The sequence below is a fragment of the Schistocerca serialis genome, chromosome 1 (assembly GCF_023864345.2).
Source record: "Schistocerca serialis cubense isolate TAMUIC-IGC-003099 chromosome 1, iqSchSeri2.2, whole genome shotgun sequence".
Lineage (NCBI taxonomy): Eukaryota > Metazoa > Arthropoda > Insecta > Orthoptera > Acrididae > Schistocerca > Schistocerca serialis.
In genome coordinates, this window is record NC_064638.1 from 1,086,776,887 (window position 1) to 1,086,798,305 (window position 21,419).

Below are 21,419 nucleotides of genomic sequence, written 5' to 3' on the forward strand. Positions count from 1 at the left end.
ACTGAATCTAACTTCAGTCCTGTTTAATATCTCACTCAATCACAGTAGTGTCTCTGCACACCAACCGATGCGGAGCGCCAGCGACGAACTAGATTCCCTTTGTACACCCGTGCACCATAAGGGGTGTTAATCCCTGATTAGCTCGCCAACGTGTGCACATATACTTCTAGACAGTGAGTCAAAGGTATGCTTCCAGAGATCGATTACTCGATACAGAAAACTTCTTTGCAGAGTGAAATTAGAATTATATATTAATACCTTCAGCTGCTGAAGGGCGTTTATAACATCAATGGGAACAGGTGAAAATGTGTGCCTCGACCGGGACTCGAACCCGGGGTCTCCTACTTATATGGCAGACGCTCTATCCATCTGAGCCACCGAGGGCACAGAGGATAGCGCGACTGTAGGGAGCACCTCACGCACACCTCCCGCGAGACCCACATTCTCACCTTGTATGTCCACACACTACATTCGTAGTGTCCCACCCCAACACACTCATTACTCGTCCGAAAGAACAGACACCATATCCATATAAGTATATACATTCCTGGAAATTGAAATAAGAACACCGTGAATTCATTGTCCCAGGAAGGGGAAACTTTATTGACACATTCTTGGGGTCAGATACATCACATGATCACACTGACAGAACCACAGGCACATAGACACAGGCAACAATGTCGTCACTAGTACAGTGTATATCCACCTTTCGCAGCAATGCAGGCTGCTATTCTCCCATGGAGACGATCGTAGAGATGCTGGATGTAGTCCTGTGGAACGGCTTGCCATGCCATTTCCACCTGGCGCCTCAGTTGGACCAGCGTTCGTGCTGGACGTGCAGACCACGTGAGACGACGCTTCATCCAGTCCCAAACATGCTCAATGGGGGACTGATCCGGAGATCTTGCTGGCCAGGGTAGTTGACTTACACCTTCTAGAGCACGTTGGGTGGCACGGGATACATGCGGACGTGCATTGTCCTGTTGGAACAGCAAGTTCCCTTGCCGGTCTAGGAATGGTAGAACGATGGGTTCGATGACGGTTTGGATGTACCGTGCACTATTCAGTGTCCCCTCGACGATCAGCAGTGGTGTACAGCCAGTGTAGGAGATCGCTCCCCACACCATGATGCCGGGTGTTGGTCCTGTGTGCCTCGGTCGTATGCAGTCCTGATTGTGGCACTCACCTGCACGGCGCCAAACACGCATACGACCATCATTGGCACCAAGGCAGAAGCGACTCTCATCGCTGAAGACGACACGTCTCCATTCGTCCCTCCATTCACGCTTGTCGCGACACCACTGGAGGCGGGCTGCACGATGTTGGGGCGTGAGCGGAGGACGGCCTAACGGTGTGCGGGACCGTAGCCCAGCTTCATGGAGACGGTTGCGAATGGTCCTCGCCGATACCCCAGGAGCAACAGTGTCCCTAATTTGCTGGGAAGTGGCGGTGCGGTCCCCTACGGCACTGCGTAGGATCCTACGGTCTTGGCGTGCATCCGTGCGTCGCTGCGGTCCGGTCCCAGGTCGACGGGCACGTGCACCTTCCGCCGACCACTGGCGACAACATCGATGTACTGTGGAGACCTCACGCCCCACGTGTTGAGCAATTCGGCGGTACGTCCACCCGGCCTCCCGCATGCCCACTATACGCCCTCGCTCAAAGTCCGTCAACTGCACATACGGTTCACGTCCACGCTGTCGCGGCATGCTACCAGTGTTAAAGACTGCGATGGAGCTCCGTATGCCACGGCAAACTGGCTGACACTGACGGCGGCGGTGCACAAATGCTGCGCAGCTAGCGCCATTCGACGGCCAACACCGCGGTTCCTGGTGTGTCCGCTGTGCCGTGCGTGTGATCATTGCTTGTACAGCCCTCTCGCAGTGTCCGGAGCAAGTATGGTGGGTCTGACACACCGGTGTCAATGTGTTCTTTTTTCCATTTCCAGGAGTGTAGTTCTGGCAATACCGGCCATGACCTTCTTCTGTGCGGATGCACACATATTCCCAGAACTCTTACGGGACTTGGTAAGTATGTCTTCCACGACTGATGAGTGTGTTGGGGTGGGACACTACGAATGTAGTGTGTGGACATACAAGGTGAGAATGTGGCTCTCGCGGGAGGCGTGAGCGAGATAGTCCCTGCAGTCCCGCTATCCTCTGTGCCCTCGGAGGCTCAGATGGATAAAGCGTCTGCCATGTAAACAGGAGATCCCGGGTTCGAGTCCCGGTCGAGGCACACATTTTCACCTGTCCCCGTTGACGTGTATCAACGCCCATCAGCAGCTGAAGGTATTAATATATAATTCTAATTTCATTCTAGACAGCTGCAGGTCATCAATGATGTCTGTTCTTTCAGACATGTCCGAAAGTATATCTTTGCAGAGTGTCTCCGATTTGTAAAACGCGAAAGTACAGTCAGTAGCGAAGGTTGCGATTGGGATAGACAGCTTTCAAGTTCGATATTATCATCACTGGTATCGCCATCGTCATCATCAGCCATCCGATAAGCACTGCGCATCATCTTCAATAAAACTTTTCCGGGTATGTGACCGAAAGGAGGAAGGAAGGAAAGTTACAGATTTTAACGTCCCGGCGATATCGCGGTAATTAGATAATGAGCTGAAACACGGATTATGAAAGGTTAGGGAAGGAAACTGGCCGTGCCCTTTTCAAAGGAACCATCCAGACATTTTCCTGGAGCGATTTAGGGGAATGACGGGAAACGTAAATCTGGATGGCTGGACGGGGCCTCGAACCTTCGTCCTCCAGAATGCGAGTCCAGTATGCTGACCACTGGGTCACCCGCTCGTCATGTTTGTCGGCCACAGTCAGAGCGGCCTTTTTACGTCACCTGATGAGGGACACTTGCAACAGTCGCCTATACATCTACATCTACATCTACATGGATACTCTGCAAATCACATTTAAGTGCCTGGCAGACGGTTCATTGAACCACCTTCACAATTATCTATTATTCCAATCTCGTATAGCGCGTGGAAGGAATGAACACCTATAGCTTTCCGTACGAGCTCTGATTTCCCTTATTTTATCGTGGTGATCGTTCCGCCCTATGTAGGTCGGTGTCAACAAAATATTTTCGCATTCGGAGGAGAAAGTTGGTGACTGGAATTTCGGGAGAAGATTCCGTCGCAACGAAAAACGCCTGTCTTTTAATTATTTCCAGCCCAAATCTTGTATCATTTCTGTCACACTCTCTCCCATATTTCGCGATAATACAAAACGTGCTGCCTTTCTTTGAACTTTTTCGATGTAATCCGTCAGTCCTATCTGGTAAGGATCCCACACCGCGCAGCAGTATTCTAAAGGAGGACGAACAAGCGTAGTGTAAGCAGTCTCCTTAGTAGGTCTGTTACATTTTCTAAGTGTCCTGAGAATAAAACTCAGCCTTTGGTTAACCTTCCCCACAACATTTCCTGTGTGTTCTTTCCAGCTTAAGTTGTTCGTAATTGTAATACCTACTTATTTAGTTGAATTTACGGCTTTTAGATTAGAATGATTTATCGTGTAACCGAAGTTTAACGAGTTCCTTTTAGCACTCATGTGGATGACTTCACACTTTTCGTAATTGAGGGTCAACTGCCACTTTTCGCACCATTCAGAAATTTCTTCTAAATCGTTCTGCAGTTTGTTTTGATCTTCTGATGACTTCATTAGAGGATAAATGACAGCGTCATCTGCAAACAACCGAAGATGGCTGCTCAGATTCTCTCCCAAATCGTTTATATAGACAAGGGACAGCAAAGGGCCTATAACACTACCTTGGGGAACGCCAGAAATCACTTCTGTTTTACTCGATGACTTTCCGTCAATTACTACGAACTGTCACCTCTCTGACAGGAAATCACAAATCCAGTTACATAACTGAGACGATATTCCATAAGCGCGCAATTTTACTACGGGCCGCTTGTGCGGTACAGTGTCAAAAGCCTTCCGGAAATCCGGGAATACGTAATCGTTCTGAAATCCCTTGTCATTAGCACTCAGCACTTCATGTGAATAAAGAGATAGTTGTGTTTCACAGGAACGATGTTTTCTAAACCCATGTTGACTGTGTGTCAATAGACAGTTTTCTTCGAGGTAATTCATAATGTTGGAGCACAATATGTGTTGTAAAATCCTGCTGCATATCGACGTTAACGATATGGGCCTGTAATTTAGTGGATTACTTCTACTACCTTTCTTGAATATTGGTGTGACCTGTGCAACTTTCCAGTCTTTGGGTACAGATCTTTCGGCGAGCGAACAGTTGTATATGATAAGTATAGAGCTAATGCACCAGCATACTCCGAAAGGAACTCAATTGTTATACAGTCTGGACCAGAAGACTTGCTTTTATTAATTGATTTGAGTTGCTTTACGTTTGATTTATAAACAATACGACGACGCGACAACATATCTGGAAATGATTTGTTGGAAATAAACACCCCTTTGTGACAGCTCCTCCTTGAGCAGCGCAGGCTGTGGCTCTGCCGGGAAGCCATGCCCTGTCCGCTGTCCGTTAAGGCGGCAGAGGTGAGGTGATGGGGCGCTCCGCGCCGGCGCTTGGCACCCTCTCGGTCTATTCTTGGGCCGCAGTCCGCGCCGTTGGCACTTACGGGCCATCACCGACCCCGGCGAACTGCACTCCGATTAGCGTCCACATGCCAATTACTTGCCAGATCCTGCAGCCACGCGCTCCACATTCGTCGGCTGCGGCACGTCACGTGCCTTGGCGATGCAAAGGAATCAACTTTCTTGAAGAGCAGATCTTGACCTTCCAAAACCTATTGACTCTGTAACCTACTCTTCATACAGACGATATTCCCGTATTGGATGCAACTTTTTTCGGGTGTAACGTATTGTATTGTACAGGGTGTCCGAAAAGTCTTTCCCTGATTACATGGATTAATAACTCAGGCTAGAGGTAAGATACAAATATGAAACTGGTGTCTAATTGTTTACAAACTATCAGAGTTTTTTTTTCACACATCAGTAAACTTCCACATGAGCACCCTTGGTAGCACGTAGCACATCTAGGCTATATTCAATTTCCGTCCACACATTAGCCAAGATCACTGGAGGGATCGATTCAACGACTGTGGTAGACCTCGTCCTTGACATAACCCCATAAAAAGAAGTCTAATGGTGTTATGTTAGGAGAGCGTGGAGGCCAAACCGTTGGCCCATCACGACCAATCCATCGCCCAGGAAAGGTCATATCGAGATAGGCACGGACGTCCAAACCCCAATGGCGCGGTGCACCGTCTTGCTGAAACAAGACATCGGAGTGACTCTGAAGTAGCCGGGGAACAGCATACAGTTGTAACATGTCCAGATACACTGCAGATGTGATGGTACCCTAAGCGAAGAAGAATGGCCCGATAATTCGATCGTGGAATAGCGCGCACCAAACATTCACCTTTGGATTGCCTCTGGTGCACCCCATGACCTCGCCAGGGGGTTGTGAACCCCAAATGCGCATATTATGGCGATTCAATACTCCACTGACAAAAAAGGTCGCTTCGTCGGAAAAGGCAATTCGTCTGAGATAACCATCATCGTCCTCAATACGTGATAGCATTTCGACCGCAAAGTCATATCGACGTGTTCTGTCATTCGGCAACAATGGAAGTGGGAGTTTACTGATGTGTGAAAAAAACTTTGATAGTTTGTAAACAATTAGACACCAGTTTCATATTTGTATCTTACTTCTAGCCTGAGTTATCAATTTATGTAATCAGGGAAAGACTTTTCGGACACTCTGAATGTTAACCGGGGACCTATAAACGACGGAGAGGCTCCGTCCCCGCCGCAGCAGCAGTGGTCCACAACCCCACGACGACTTACGCAGTCCACTTTCCACTTGATCCCTCCGCCGCCTTACACCGAACCCAGGGCTATTGTGGGGTTCGGGCCCCGGTGGACCCCCCCCCCCCCCCCCCCCCAGGGAACGTCTCACACCAGACGAGTGTAACCCCTATGTTTGCGAGGTAGAGTAATTATGGTGTACGCGTACGTGGAGAACTTGTTTGCGCAGCAATCGCCGACATAGTGTAACTGAGGCGGTATAGGGGAACCAGCCTGCATTCGCCGAGGCAGATGGAAAACCGCCTAAAAACCATCCACAGACTGGCCGGTTCACCGGACCTCGACACAAAGCCGCCGGGCGGATTCGTGCCCAAGAGCAGGCGCTCCTTCCCTTCCGGAAAGCCGTGCATTAGGCCGCACGGCCTACCAAGCGGGCGTGTAACGTATACAGGATGTACTGTAATTAATGCGCAAAACTGACACGGTTTAAAGCACGCAATAATAGAAGCAGAACTGTTCCAGCAAATATGTATTTGCAAACGAACCATTTGCGAGGTAGTTGCGAGAGCATGGTTACGAGCTGCCACTGACTACCGTGTGAAATACACTGACGTGACAAAAGTCATGGGACAGCGATATGCGCATGTACAGATGGCTTTAGTATCACGTACACGAGGTATAAAAAGGCAATGCATTAGCGGAGCTGCCATTTGTACTCAGGTGATTCATGTGGAAAAGTTTCCGACGTGATTACGGTCGCACGACTGCAATTAAGAGATTTTGAACGCGGAATGGTAGCTGGAGTAGACACATGGGACATTCTGTTTTGGGGATCGTTAAAGAATTCAATATTCTGAGATCCTCAGTGTCAAGAGTATGCCGAGAATACCACATTTCAGGCATTACGTCTCAACGAAATGGCCGAAGTCTTCACTTAACGACCGAGAACAGCGGGCTTTCCCTAGTTACTGCTAACAGACAACCACACTGCTTGATATAACCGCAGAAATCAATGTGGCCGTACGACGAACATATTCGTTAGGACAGTGCGGCGGAATTTTCCGATAATGGGCTATGGCAGCAGACGACCGACGCGAGTGCCTGCGCTAAGAGCTCGACATCGCCTGCAGCGCCTCTCCTGGGTTCTTGACCATATCGGTTGGATCCTAGACGACCGGAAAACCATTTCCCAATTTCAGTCGGCAAGAGCTCGTCGTAGCGTTGAAGTGTAGCGCAGAACCTACGATGCCATGGGCACGAGTTGTCAACAAGGCACCGTGCAACCTGCTGGTGGCTGCGTAATGGTGCGGGCTGGTGTTTATATGGAATGGCCTGGGCCCTCGATTATGTTCGGCTACTCGGACACCATTTGCAGCCTCTTATGGACTCCCATGTTCTCAAACAACGATGGAATTTTTATGGATGACGGTACGCCATGTCGCCGCGCCACAATTCTTTGCGACTGGTATGAAGAACATTTTCGACAATTCGAGCGAGTGATTGGGCCACCCAGGTCGCCCGACATGAATCCCATCGAACGCTAATGGGAAGTAATCGAGAGCTCAGTTCGTGTATAACATCCTGCACCGGTAAGACTTTCGCAGTTATGGACGGCTATAGAGGCAACAGGGCTCACTATTTCTACAGGGGGTTTCCAATGACTTGTTTAGTCCATGCCATAAGAAATGCAATACTATTTACAGGGTGATTCAAAAAGAATACCACAACTTTAGGAATTTAAAACTCTGCAACGACAAAAGGCAGAGCTAAGCACTATCTGTCGGCGAATTAAGGGAGCTATAAAGTTTCATTTAGTTGTACATTTGTTCGCTTGAGGCGCTGTTGACTAGGCGTCAGCGTCAGTTGATGCTAAGATGGCGACCGCTCAACAGAAAGCTTTTTGTGTTATTGAGTACGGCAGAAGTGAATCGACGACAGTTGTTCAACGTGCATTTCAAACGAAGTATGGTGTTAAACCTCCTGATAGGTGGTGTATTAAACGTTGGTATAAACACTTTACAGAGAATGGGTGTTTGTGCAAAGGGAAAAGTTCTGGACGGCCGAGAACGATTGATGAAAATGTAGCACGCATCCAGCAAGCATTTGTTCGCAGCCCAGGAAAATCGACTCGCAGAGCTAGCAGAGAGCTGCAAATTCTACAATCAACTGTATGGAGAGTCCACATTGGCACTTATCTGTCCGTAACTACCTGAACGTCAACTACCCGAGGGGATGGATCGGCCGGCAGGCAGCCCGTGGCAGAGCACTTCATCACTGGCCTCCAAGAAGCCCTGATCTTACCCCCTACGATTTTTTCTTATGGGGGTATGTTAAGGATATGGTGTTTCGGCCACCTCTCCCAGCCACCATTGATGATTTGAAACGAGAAATAACAGCAGCTATCCAAACTGTTACGCCTGATATGCTACAGAGAGTGTGGAACGAGTTGGAGTATCGGGTTGATATTGCTCGAGTGTCTGGAGGGGGCCATATTGAACATCTCTGAACTTGTTTTTGAGTGAAAAAAAACGTTTTTAAATACTCTTTGTAATGATGTATAACAGAAGGTTATATTATGTTTCTTTCATTAAATACACATTTTTAAAGTTGTGGTATTCTTTTTGAATCACCCTGTACATTTTGATGACGTACCTGTTCAAAGTGTCCTCCTCTCGTTTGGATGAAATACTCCACAGATCTCGGCAGTTCGTTACGGAATCTTTAAAAAAACTCTGTATTATGTCGTGTAGCTTGACAATACAATGATTGGCTTCTCCAGTTTTTCAGGCGTGTTGATGGGAGTGCTTTTCACTTCGCCTCCAACCTCTCGCCATATGAGGGGTGCATACAGCGTTGTCGAACACGGCCGTTTCGGTGGTCCAAGTAATATGGTGCGGGGACACACAATGTTGCATGAGGGTACCGGCGTGCAAATCTACCAACACTTACCGGTCAACGTCATTGTGACGCAGCAATCATTCTGCATGTGCGTCTTTTCAGGGTTGCATTCGGTTCTGACTTCATTCTTATGCATAACAATGCGCAACCGAATCAAGCTGCAAGGTGGAGGACCTCCTGGAGCGAGAGAATATTCAGTGACTGATCTAGCGTGCCGGTTCCTCCGTCTTAAATGCCACCGAGCACTTGCTGGATGCGTTGCAGAGACGTATTGAAGTATGTCCACGTGCACCAACGACCATCCTGTACAACAAGAACTCCTTACCAACCTTGTGGCCGGCATGGAAGGACATTGCAGAGCATGCAGAGCTGTTCATGGTGATGACACACCATATTAAGAGCCATGGTTGGTTGACTGATTTGGGGGAGGGGACTTAACAGCGCGGTCATCGGTCCAGTCGGATGAGGAAATGATGGGGAAGGAGTTCGGCCGTGCGCTTTCAAAGGAACCATCCCGGCATTTGCCTGAACCGATTCAGGAAAATCACGGAAAACCTAAATCAGGATGACCGGACGCGGGTTTGAACCGTCGTCCTCCCGAATGCGAGTCCAGTGCGCTAACTAATGCGCCATTTCGCTCGGTGTAAGAACCATGTCCCGCCTATTGTAATGTCCAGGGGGCCAACATAAATCGCGGTGACCACTGTAGTTATTATCTTTGAATAAAAGTGTCATTTCTGTTCGTCTCATTACGTATTTCTTTCATTCATCCCGTGTATTATATTGTAGCAGTTTTTTCTACTTATGGTCCAATTATCGTCGAACTAACTTACTTGTCAGTGACACATCATGCGTAAGTTACTTTCATCTTTAAATTTTGCACACCAGTGTATTTTTGCATTCTGAGGAGAAAGTACTAGTAATTAAATTGAAATTTTGTGAAAAGACGTCGCCGCAACGAAAAACACTTTTAATGGCCGCAACCGAGTTCCAGCTTCATATCCGTGGCACTCACTCCTCACTTCCGCGTAACACAAGAAGAGCTGCCCTCCGGTGGCCATTTTCGAGACCCTCTTTCTCTCTGGTACCGATCCCACATCGTATAGAAATTCTCCAGAAGAGGACAAACAGACGATTTCATTGGTAGATTTGTTGAATCCCCTAAGTGTTCTCGCAAACAAACGCAGTCTTTGGTTCGCCTTTTCTGTTTTACAGCCGCGCGGGATTAGCCGAGCGGTCTATGGCGCTGCAGTCATGGACTGTGCGGCTGGTCCCGGCGTAGGTTCGAGTCCTCCCTCGGGCATGGGTGTGTTTTTGTCCTTAAGATAATTTAGGTTAAGTAGTGTGTAAGGTTAGGGACTGACGACCTTAGCAGTTAAGTCCCATAAGATTTCACACACATTCGAACATTTAGCACCACATTTGAAAATTTTCTATTCTATTCTTGTCTAAATTGTTTATCTTCCATGTTTCACTTCCAACATGGCTACATTCCATACAAATACTTTCAGAAAAGACTACCTGATACTTAAATGTATATTTGAAATGAATAAATTCCTCTCCTTCGCAAATGTTTTCCGTAACATTGCCAATCTATATTTTATATCCTCTCTACTTCCCCATCATCAGTTCGTTTTCTTTAGTTTCCTTTACTGCTTCCTCAGTGTACAGTTCCAATTTCAGCTACTCGTAATTGCAATTGCTAGATATGTAGTTCAGTCCACAGCCTTTAAATTTGTGTGATTTATCGTGTGACCTAAATTTATCGGACTTCTTTTTTAGTACTCATGTGAGAACCTCACACTTTTCATTGTTTACCGAGTGAGGTGGCGCAGTGGTTAGTTCACTGGACTCGCATTCGGGAGGACGACGGTTCAGACACGCGTCCGGCCACCTGATTCAGGTTTTCCGTGATTTCCCTCAAATCACTTCAGTCAAATGCCGGTATAGTTCCTTTCAAACTGCACGACCGGTTTCCTTCCCTAATCCGATGGGAGCGATGACCTCGCCTCTCCCAAATCAACCAAGCGACCAACCAACTTTTCATTGTTTAGAGTCAATTGCCACTTTTCGCACCATACAAATTCTGTTTGTTTTCCAGAATACATGTTTCATTTATACATTTACCACAGTGACACGACTCCCACACTGCTGCAGACAATTAATAAATGTACCATCTGACGGTGAATCGCTAGGCGGTACGAAACCGGTAATGGAATAATAATAAAAATTGAAGAACGAAATAAAAGGTGACTGGCTGCAGTAATTTTAAGAAACCCTTATACAAATATCTAGCCAAAGTCAGATTCACAGATGAGCACGTTCGAACATTGTCTTCATTTTCATGTTCATTTTTGTCTTTATTTCACGACAAAATTACATTTTGTTTCATAAAGCCTAGTCTTATTTCCTGCTCCTCTTGCAGATATGCAAATGGTGCACCTTTTTCGAGCAGTTCTTCTATCGTAGACAGTAACAGCCCTCCTTTCATAACGATGTGCTGATTGCGGTCTGTTAGAAGGCCCTGAAACCCACCACACACTCCATAACTTTATGTTTTCGTGTCTAGGGAATAGTGGGGAATTACATCGAATGCCTTCAGAAAATTAAGAACATGGCTTCAAAGAAAGAAAAAAGAGAAAAGGGAGACGGAGAGGGAGGGAGAGAGAGAGAGAGAGAGAGAGAGAGAGAGAGAGAGAGAGAGAGAGAGAGGGAGAGAGAGAGAGAGAGGGAGAGCGGGAGGGAGGGAGAGAGAGAGAGAGAGAGAGAGAGAGAGAGAGAGAGAGAACTGTGCTACATTTAAATTATGTTTGGCCTTCTGTCTCGGTTAATAAGTTATTTAAAAAGTGATGTGTATATAATTTATCTCTGGAGCAAGTTACGTTTCTTCCAGTAAGTGCTTCTAATGTGATCTATGATGGAGTGTTTTAGAGATTTTACCTGTAATAAGAATAAAGCAACATATTACTTCCTCTCACATTTATCACGCGAAATGATCATGGAGATAAAATCAGAGAAAGTTGAGAACACATGGAAAGTTTCTTACAGTTGTACTGAAAAAAAAACCGAAAGATACGATTAATGTCCAACCTCCTGTCAAAGACGCCATTAGAGACTGAGAACAACATTGGATTAGGAAAGGATTGAAGGCCAGAATTGTCTGCGTCCTTTTCACAGCAATTATTCCGGCAGTTAGAGGGACTGAGTTCCCGTCCTCCTGAATGTTGTATCTCGCTTAATGACGATATTCCTTCCAGTTTTCCATTCCCAAATGCAACATGAAAGGAGCAAAATTACAATGGTATACGAAGTGACCTGTGCTACATATCGTAAAACGACCTCCAGAATATAGTCGTAGATATGAATGTCCGCAGCTCGTGGTCTAGTGACGCCGGCACGGTAGCTCAGCGTGTTCGATCAGAGGGTTTAGCTTCCCTCTGTAATAAAAAAAAAACTGAGTGAACGGATCAACGAACAAGCTGAACGAGTGTCATCGAACGTCCGCCACGAACAAAGTCAACGAACAATATGGAACGAAATGAGATAAAAAAAAGTGGCTAGCGTTTCTGGATCACGGGGTCACGGGTTCGATTCCCGGTCGGGTTGGGGATATTATCTGCCCGGGGACTGGGTGTTTGTGTTGTCCTTATCATTTCATCATCATCATTCGTGACAGTTGCTAGACTGGACTGAGTAAAAATTTGAATTTGTACGGGCGCCGATGATTGCACAGTTGAGCACCCCAAAAAACCAAACATCATCATCATCATCGTAGATATAAATAAGAGTAACTCTTTGTATTCACTGGGTGACTGTCTACATCTACATCTACATCTATACTCCGCGAGCCACCTTACGGTGTGTGGCGGAGGGTACTTATTGTACCACTATCTGATCCCCCCTTCCCTGTTCCATTCACGAATTGTGCGTGGAAAGAACGACTGCTTGTAAGTCTCCGTATTTGCTCTAATTTCTCGGATCTTTTCGTTGTGATCATTACGCGAGATATATGTGGGCGGTAGTAATATGTTGCCCATCTCTTCCCGGAATGTGCTCTCTCGTAATTTCGATAATAAACCTCTCCGTATTGCGTAACGCCTTTCTTGAAGTGTCCGCCACTGGAGCTTGTTCAGCATCTCCGCAACGCTCTCGCGCTGACTAAATGTCCCCATGACGAATCGCGCTGCTTTTCGCTGGATCATGTCTATCTCTTCTATTAATCCAACCTGGTAAGGGTCCCATACTGATGAGCAATACTCAAGAATCGGACGAACAAGCGTTTTGTAAGCTACTTCTTTCGTCGATGAGTCACATTTTCTTAGAATTCTTCCTATGAATCTCAACCTGGCGCCTGCTTTTCCCACTATTTGTTTTATGTGATCATTCCACTTCAGATCGCTCCGGATAGTAACTCCTAAGTATTTTACGGTCGTTACCGCTTCCAATGATTTACCACCTATGGCATAATCGTACTGGAATGGATTTCTGCCCCTATGTATGCGCATTATATTACATTTATCTACGTTTAGGGAAAGCTGCCAGCTGTCGCACCATGCATTAATCCTCTGCAGGTCCTCCTGGAGTACGTACGAGTCTTCTGATGTTGCTACTTTCTTGTAGACAACCGTGTCATCTGCAAATAGCCTCACGGAGCTACCGATGTTGTCAACTAAGTCATTTATGTATATTGTAAACAATAAAGGTCCTATCACGCTTCCCTGCGGTACTCCCGAAATTACCTCTACATCTGCAGATTTTGAACCGTTAAGAATGACATGTTGTGTTCTTTCTTCTAGGAAATCCTGAATCCAATCACAAACCTGGTCCGATATTCCGTAAGCTCGTATTTTTTTCACTAAACGTAAGTGCGGAACCGTATCAAATGCCTTCCTGAAGTCCAGGAATACGGCATCAATCTGCTCGCCAGTGTCTACGGCACTGTCATTGTAGATAGACACTTTATTTTTCTAGTTATTACGAAAGTTCGTAATTTTTACTGTTCATCACTTGTTTTTCATTCTTGCCATATTTGATACATTGCTTTTTGTTGCAGGTGAGTCTCTCCAGAAATCTTCCTAGGCGTAAGTACGGTGCAACTTGTTTATTTTAGTTATTCAATGTGCTTAGATATAATAACAACTGAGGACTTCTCAGATGTACGAACCCAGAGGTTATGGTTACTTTTATTTGGTGGTGATGTCAAGAGTACCGCACAAAAACAATTAGTACGTCTGTATCTCGACTGATACCTCTTTAGTATTATTGCAACGAATTTCTCAACAGCTAATTTGAAATGTAAGTACCTTGTGCAAACAAACGCTGTCGTAGGAGAGACTATATCTGGAAGAGCTGATGTATTTTTCTCTTTTCTGCCGTGACCAATTAATGACAGAAAACTGTATCAGGGCAGACGTACATTTCTGGCGTCTCTCGCTGTCCACGTCTAAAATTAAGTTTTGTTATTCCGAGACTTTCATCTCTATGCGCCTGCCTTTCTCGCAGTTAAAATTACAGTATTTTTATATACAAACTTAGTGACGTAACATGCCAAATCACCTTCACCTGCCCATGTTAGGCGAAAGTTTCTGCCTCACTCATGTAGTACTATCACCGTCAGAGGGTGGTACGGGACTACAAGTCCCACCGCCACACCTCCAAAGTGAATTGCAGTGACGCAGTCACTGCGCTGTGGAAATTTACTGCCTCACCAACACAGTTAGACCGCAATAGACCGGTGATGCTGTATTGTAACATATCACCCCGGACTACAAGTCCATTTAAAAAATAAAAAACATGCCAAATCCTCGGCTGCGTTCTCTGAAATAAGGCAATGGACCTGGTACAAAACAGATAAACAAAGAGAGGAGAAAAAAGGATCGTTCTTAAGTCTTCGGAAGGCATGAGAGGATAGAGGGACTGATAGCCACGTAGTTGAGTTCCTTTTTATTTACGGTAATCGTCATCAGCAGCAGCAGCTTTGAGTCAGGTCTCCATCCGACAATCCTGGTTTCCATAAATGAACTTACCCGAATGCCAGAAGTCTTCGCTGTCCAGTCTGAGCACTTAGTTCGTCTTAATACCTGAATTTCTAAGAGGGGTTAAAATCCGTCGTCCGTTCCACCCTACCTCAAATTTTCGCTGCAAGCAACTCACTGCCGGAAAGTCACACTTGCACACTCTGCCCGTACTGTAATTCGGTTTCAATGTTTGCTGCTGTCGATTAGCCACTGCCAATTATGAGGATTGCCAAAACAACACGGATCCGAAAAGTATTTTCGGCATTACGAAATAGATCAGTATAAACAGCAAAGAATTCATTAGAGAGTATTATCTCCGTGGGAAACTGGAAAACATTGTTCATGTGAAAGATGACCTGTACTTTTTGCTGTTACAGATTAAACCTGTTCTTTCCTAATGGAGGCTGTATAAATATAACTTGTAATACTGATAAATACTGACAAGGTGTTCCAGAAACCATTTTACTGTTTTAACTATCCAAGTGGTAACTATAAGATCGTTATTTTTTGTCCTGCTTTTTTATCCGAAAATCATTTTTTCATCAAAACAGTACAATTCTGGACATAGGTTCCTTATTAAAACTGTATTACCAAGTCCCCCTCTATAATACATAGGCTGAGGCCTTGCCGCAGTGGTAACACCGGTTCCCGTCAGATCACCGAAATTAAGCGCTGACGGGCTGGGCTAGCACTTGGATGTGTGACCATATGAATTGCCGAGCATTGTTGACAAGCGGGGTGCACTCAGCCCCGGTGAGGCAAACGGAGGAGCTAGTTGACTGAGCAGTAGCGGCTCCGGTCTCGTAAACTCACATACGGCCGGGAGAGCGGTGTGCTGATCACTTGCCCCTCCGTATCCGCATCCAGCGTGTAAAGAAACTGGTTCTCTACTTCTGAAAAAAACCTTTTAAATAATAAAACATGACCTATACAAGGAATCTGACTACCCCTGTTAGTCATGGACGAAAAAAAAATGGCATAGTCTTTATCAGGACGTTCAGAATCTTATGAGGGGCCAATAAGCCGTCAATTTTATTCTAAATATGGTATGCCAAAGTTTACGTAATAAAAAAATAAATTAGGTAATTCAGTACAATTATTATATAGATGAGATAAATCACTTTAACGGGGCCAAATGAACAATTAAAGTCAATACAATTCCAGTAAACCAGCAAAAGTCAAAAAAAAAAAAAATATTGTGGGAGGCCTACATAGACATCGCGCATCTGCTAGATGCCCACGAGATACGTAATTTTGTTTTGAAGTTGACAGCCATTGAGAAATAGGTGCAAAAATACTATTGATCAGTTTTCAAGCAGTAATAGCGGACAGCATGAGCTGGTAATATACGTAATTTTATGATAGCTAATTTTACTGCACAAAAAATAAAATATGTACTCCCTCCAAAAGAAGTTACACACAAACATTAAAATAAAATTATGATGAACAGCAAAATGTCTGAGAAGAATTTTGAAAGAAAATTATTATTTGAACTTTAATTTGGCGGGTTTTCAACACTGTCAACAAAGCGAAATAATGGAAAGAATATTTATTGGAACTAAACAAAATTGAACCTTGATATTGTGACAGTATGTTTAAAATAGATAATTTAACTGCAATTGTCTTTAATTTTGAAATGTGAGAGAGCGTAAGAATTTTCTTTCAATGTCTTTAACTGTTGCTGCAGGCAGTGCGATGACGTCAGCGGTGGTCCGCCCGGACGATGTGTGAAGTTAATCCTGGTTCGTGGCGTGAAGATAATGATGGATCCTCCTGTTTCATTAATATTCCAGTTACGGCGGTGGTCCACGTCTCCGTTGTAGTCGAATCAGCTGGCAGCACTGGCGCAATAATAATAGTTCTAGTGCGTGCGTTGTTACGCGCGCGACGTTTTATTATTAAAAGTTTATTAGTCACGCGGTGCGGGTAGGTCGGAGTTATGCAATGTCTTTAGTATTTACGATATATAGCCGGCTAACGCCAATACTTCGCACAGTTCTTTCACCGTGTTGCCACAGGAAAACAGTCACATGTGTTTATCACTATAACAGTCCGTTAAACATCAGTTCAATTTACGTCGTCGTCTTTAAGACAGTTTGAATGATACAATAAATGTTTCTTGATCAAATCCCAGCACTGTTCTTTTCCTTAACATATTGGTTTGTTCCACTTTCACGCAGTTCTAACAGTTAGTGTCTCCACACGACAATGGTGTCTGGTTCACGGCTAATTGTCACAAGTTCACAATGTAAAATCGTCACCGCAAACACTCGATATACATTTCAGGTTTTACTGTTCCCTTAACAATGCAGGATCTCCTATTGACACAGCGGACGCACTGTAATTAATTGTTCCTCCGCGTATCACCGTCTTTCACGCCGAACTTTGCAACGTTTCCCCACCCGAGGTCGGCCACGATACCACAACAACTCGTACGCTCTCTATCGATAGTGTTCGCTCTCTCTCTGACAAAGTACTTATCCTAGCCTAACCAAAGATTTACAAAGCATATAAAACCAGAACATTCATATTCGTACAATATAAAATGTAAAACAGTAGCAAAATGAATGAAGAAACAATGTGGCGTATTAACAAATAAAAGAATAGTTTAAATAAATGATACATACGTACTATGACAAGGTAATGCACAAGAAAAATTTTATCGACTTTCGGGGAAAGCAATGTCTTTTACAAGGGGCGACTGTGGGCTGAGGATGACACGGCGGCCGGTCAGTACCGTTGGGCCTTCACGGCTGTTCCGGCGGAATTAGTTAAGTTATATACGGTAGATGGCGTCATATGCTTGGATAAAAAGTAATGAACTGTTGTGTTATGCAAAAGATAGAAGTCCAGAAACGAAAAATTGATCAACTGTTTTAATTTGTGATCCCTCAAATGAGCAGTTTTAGAGTTCACAAATGTTATCGAGTGCTGCCTGAGTGGTCTACTCATCTGGGAATAACACAGGACTTTTAGAAATAAAAAGTCAGAACTTCACTCATTGATTCCTTCAGAAGAGGGCTTCATTCTGCTGACCACTGTCCAAACAGCAGTCATAATTGAGAGAGGTGTCTGTTATCAAACCACAAGTGTAGCTGCAACGACGCGCCTTTGCTCATTGGTCCATCCACACTAGCGGCTTTGCTTTGAAGAGCCGCAACAGTACTGGAGAGAGTGTGAACGCCGTGCTGGGTGGGAAGCGGCAGCGCCAGTGGCAGACAGGTGGGGCGCTCTCGACTCTCGAGGCAGTGTCCTTGCAATCTGGCGGACTGGCCCTCCAGTTGAAGTGGCTCCGTCGAGTGCTTTATCGCGCGCCGCCTTCTTGCGCACTCGAAACACTCGTCGCTCCGTGACAACCTGGGGGCCTCCACTCTGCCACCAGAGTTGCCAGTCACGACGCAATATTCTACTTCCCAACAGGTGTTCACCTCGTTTACATGCGACACAACTTGCAGAAGTATTGTTGTTGTTGTTGTTGTTGTGGTCTTCAGTCCTGAGACTGGCTTGATGCAGCTCTCCATGCTACTCTATCCTGTACAAGCTTCTTCATCTCCCAGTACTTACTGCAGCCTACATCCTTCTGAATCTGCGTAGTGTATTCATCTCTCGGTCTCCCTCTACGATTTTTGCCCTCCACGCTGCTCTCCAATGCTAAATTGGTGATCCCTTGATGCCTCAGAACATGTCCTACCAACCGGTCCCTTCTTCTTGTCAAGTTGCGCCACCAACTCCTCTTCTCCCCAATTCTATTCAATACCTACTCTTTAGTTATGTGATCTACCCATCTAATCTTCAGCATTCTTCTGTAGCACCACCGTTCGAAAGCTTCTATTCTCTTCTTGTCCAAACTATTTATCGTCCATGTTTCACTTCCAGACAAGGCTACACTCCATACAAATACTTTCAGAAATGACTTCCTGACACTTAAATCTATACTCGATGTTAACAGATTTCTCTTCCTCAAGAACGCTTTCCTTGCCGTTGTCAGTCTACATTTTATATCATCTCTACTTCGACCATCATCAGTTATTTTGCTCCCCAAATAGCAAAATTCCTTTACTACTTTAAGTGTCTCATTTCCTAATCACCCGATTTAATTCGACTACATTCCATTATCCTCGTTTTGCTTTTGTTGATGTTCATCTTATACCCTCCTTTCAAGACATTGTCCATTCCGTTCAACTGCTCTACCAAGTTCTTTGCTGTCTCTGACAGAATTACAATGTCATAGGCGAACCTCAAAGTTTTTATTTCTTCTCCATGGATTTTAATACTTACTTCGAATTTTCTTTTGTTTCCTTCACTGCTTGCAGCAGTATTAAATGGTTCAAATGGCACTGAGCACTATGCGACTTAATTTCTGAGGTCTTCAGTCGCCTAGAACTTAGAACTAATTAAACCTAACTAACCTAAGGCCATCATACACATCCATGCCCGAGGCAGAGTTCGAACTTGCGACCGTAGCGGTCGCTCGGTTCAAGACTGTAGCGCCCAGAACCGCACGGCCACTCCGGCTGCCAGAAGTATTAAATAACAAAATAACACCTGTTGCTATTTACTGTGAGCTATCCTATTCGACTACATCCTCCTAGATCAGGGGTGGGCAAATAGCGGCCCGCGGCCCCCATGTGGCCCGCGGAGGGGTTTTCTGTAGCCCGCCAAGACATTTGCAAAAATCATAGGAAAAACAAAATTTCCCTTCCCCGCGCGACTAAAAAAATCCGCGAGCGTCTGCGCTACTTGGTACTGCGCACTACCGACAGGTATCTCTACAGTCACGCAACCAACTTAGCTGTATGTGGCTGCGGTGCATTATGGGAGCACTACCATCAGCCACCAGGGGCAAGGAAAAAAGCACTGTGCATCCTGCTATTCGCGCAAATTTATGCTCCACGCGGTGGCTGATGGGAGCGCTGTATTTCTCCCGCGCCGAGTGAATAGTACGACGTTCAGAGCAACTTTCTTCTTTCTCGGCTGGTTTACTTGTGTTTTGTCTGTGCAGCAGTACAACGTTATATATATACTTAATCTACATCCTGACGGTGTGTGGCGGAGGGTACCTTGAGTACCTCTATCGGTTCTCCCTTCTATTCCAGTCTCGTATTGTTCGTGGAAAGAAGGATTGTCGGTATGCTTCTGTGTGGGCTCTAATCTCTCTGATTTTATCCTCATCTCTTCGCGAGATATACGTAGGAGGGAGCAATATACTTCTTGACTCTTCGGTGAGGGTATGTTGAGCGCCTCTCCTGCAGAGTCTTCCACTGGAGTTTATCTATAATCTCCGTTACGCTTTCGCGATTACTAAATGATCCTGTAACGAAGCGCGCTGCTCTCCGTTGGATCTTCTCTATCTCTTCTATCAACCCTATCTGGTGCGGATCCCACCCTGCTGAGCAGTATTCAAGCAGTGGGCGAACAAGCGTACTGTAACCTACTTCCTTTGTTTTCAGATTGCATTTCCTTAGGATTCTTCCAGTGAATATCAGTCTGGCATCTACTTTACCAACGATCACCTTTATATGATCATTCCATTTTAAATCACTCCTAATGAGTACTTCCAGATAATTTATGGAATTAACTGCTTCCTTTTGCTGACCTACTATATTGTAGCTAAATGATAAGGGATCTATCTTTCTATGTATTCGCAGCACATTACACTTGTCTACATTGAGATTCAATTGCCATTCCCTGCACCATGCGTCAATTCGCTGCAGATCCTCCTGCATTTCAGTACAATTTTCCATTGTTAAAACCTCTCGATACACCACAGCATCATGTGCAAAAAGCCTCAGTGAACTTCCGATGTCATACACAAGGTCATTTATGTAAATTGTGAATAGCAACGGTCCTATGACACTCCCCTGCGGCACACCTGAAATCACTCTTACTTCGGAAGACTTCTCTCCATTGAGAATGACATGCTGCGTTATGTTATCTAGGAACTATTCAATCCAATCACACAATTGGTCTGATAGTCCATATGCTCTTACTTTGTTCATTAAACGACTTTGGGAACTGTATCGAACGCCTTGCGGAAGTCAAGAAACACGGCATCCACCTGTGAACCCGTGTCTATGGCCCCCCGAGTCTCGTGGACGAACAGCGCGAGCTGGGTCTCACACGAGCGTCTTTTTCGAAACCCATGCTGATTCCTACAGAGTAGATTTCTAGCCTCCAGAAAAGTCATTATACTCGAACATAACACGTACTCCTAAATTCTACAACTGATCGACGTTAGAGATATAGGTCAATAGATCTGCACATCTGTTCGACGTCCCTTCTTGAAAACGGGGATGACCTGTGCCCTTTTCCAATCCTTTGGAACGCTACGCTCTTCTAGAGACCTACGGTACACCGCTGCAAGAAGGGGGGCAAGTTCCTTCGCGTACTCTGTGTAAAATCGAACTGGTATCCCATCAGGTCCAGCGGCCTTTCCTCTTTTGAACGATTAAGAAGAAGCGTAAAGTCGGTCTGTTTAATGAAGACTGGACGACCAAATATTTCTTTATTGATGCAGGAAATAAAGTCGCATGCTTACTATGCCACGATACAGTTGCCGTATTCAAGGAGTACAATCTGAAACGACAGCACGAAACAAAACACAGTGACTTTGGCTGCAAACTTTCAGATGAAGAACGAAAAATAAAAGCAGCGGAGTTCGTGAAACGCTTGAACAAGCAACAAGCGTTATTTA

The 21,419-nt window shown here is 45.3% G+C and overlaps 1 protein-coding gene and 1 non-coding gene across 2 annotated transcripts in view; one reads left to right on the plus strand and one right to left on the minus strand.

The window, feature by feature from the left end:
- LOC126416036 (receptor-type guanylate cyclase Gyc76C-like) overlaps positions 1-21,419 on the plus strand; it is a 474,092-nt gene that overhangs the window by 53,644 nt on the left and 399,029 nt on the right. The gene's annotated exons all lie outside the window — the stretch shown is intronic.
- On the minus strand, positions 311-385 carry Trnai-uau (transfer RNA isoleucine (anticodon UAU)). Its single transcript has one exon. It is a non-coding gene; the product is annotated as a tRNA-Ile (tRNA).